The sequence below is a fragment of the Podarcis bocagei genome (assembly GCF_964188305.1).
Source record: "Podarcis bocagei genome assembly, chromosome: 16".
Lineage (NCBI taxonomy): Eukaryota > Metazoa > Chordata > Lepidosauria > Squamata > Lacertidae > Podarcis > Podarcis bocagei.
Window position 1 is genome coordinate 37033765 of NC_138142.1, and position 1739 is coordinate 37035503.

Here is a 1739-nt window from a genome sequence, read left to right on the forward strand (position 1 = left end):
GAGAGTGGAAACCACCCTGAATGTGCAAGGAAAAAGACATGTGTAAGGGCCCCAGATCAGAAAATGACACTCCATCGCCTCTGTTTGCAGTCTTTGGGGAAAGTAGCAACCTTTGTTTAATTGCAAGAAACAAAAGCAGAGATCTACAACAGGTGGTTTTGTTTGATTATGCTGATACACAGACACATTCTGCAGCCATCTCATTAGGTGAATAAGCTTCTTCACACACCTTTTACGGGAAAGGGGAAAGAAAACAATAATTGGGGAGATGATTGAGCTTATTAAAGGTTAATCTTAGATGTAACGAGGCTAGTGAAACATCACTAGCCTCATTTAATTTAAGAAACAGGGATTACCTATATGGGTCTTAAATGAAGACTCAGTTGTGTCATAGAAACACCTCCACTTAAGAAGGCTGCAAGACTGAAACCACAGGCAATTGTTGAGAAATTTCACTCATTATCAGGGTTGTGCTGAGTCCCCTTGATTGTATCTAATTGGAGAGGAACACATCCTTTGATCTGGGCCCCAAACTGAATTTGTCTGGGGGCATCCACATTTTAAGTAGCATGTTAAGCAGCATCTCCATCCCAGGCAAGTGCCACACTTTTAACATTTGGGGGGCGGGAAATGGTTCCGGTACTGCGTACCCTTGAATACTGCCAGAACAAAAAGCACTGGATATGTTAATTACATGCTACCTGTCAAATCACCAAGTGATCTGTTCTGAAAACCTTAGTATGTTACTGCTAGTTAGCAGAAAGTTGTCTTTTCTTAAATTAACATGTCCCCCAGTTTTGGAGATGAGCCCAAAGGTGTTGTTTTTCCACCTCATATGCTACCCTTCCATTGTAAAAGTAACTTCTGCAGGGAAGCTGGAGGTCCTGCAATTTTGTGCCTCAGGCTATTGTTGTAGCTGCTCTTCCAGAAGGCTGCCAGGAATTACCTTTCAGCTGCAAAAAGGTAACTTTTCCTGCTGCTCTAAAATTAGATAAGCTTAGTCTTCTAACCAACCCGAAATCAGAAATCAGGGAATAGTGTCTCTCTCAGTTCTGTGAGAAGGCTGTATATATAAATATTTTTATACTGTGTGTGTATTGTAAATTTGAATTATTCTGAGTTATAGTATGTGTTGCATCGAGATATTTAGTGTGCAATATACTCGTATTTTGTATACAGTGGTACCTCGGGTTACATACGTTTCAGGTTACAGATGCTTCAGGTTACAAACTCCGCTAACCCAGAAAAAGTACCTTGGGTTAAGAACTTTGCTTCCGGATGAGAACAGAAATTGTGCTCCAGCGGCACGGCGGCAGCGGGAGGCCCCATTAGCTAAAGTGGTGCTTCAGGTTAAGAACAGTTTCAGGTTAAGAATGGACCCACTTACCTGGCAGGGGAGACACCTTGATCAAGAATGGACCTCCGGAATTAATTAAGTTCTTAACCCGAGGTACCATTGTACAGAGTTGAACTAGATTAGGTTCTACTCTCTGTATTCTTTCGTTGTCAGTATCAGAACCAAGTAGGTTGGCAAGGAGAGCCCTTAACGCAAGACTGCATCATCTGATTACACCACAACTCCTCCCCTGAACCCAACCACCTGAGTCTCTTTAAGAGGGCAGTTGGGTGTGGCAAATCCACAAAACAAGGCCCATCGATCCTGGTCCATTCCCAATCAAATGCACAGTGAATCAAAAATTTCCCTTGTCCCTCAGGAAATCCAGGAAGTTCCCTAGTAT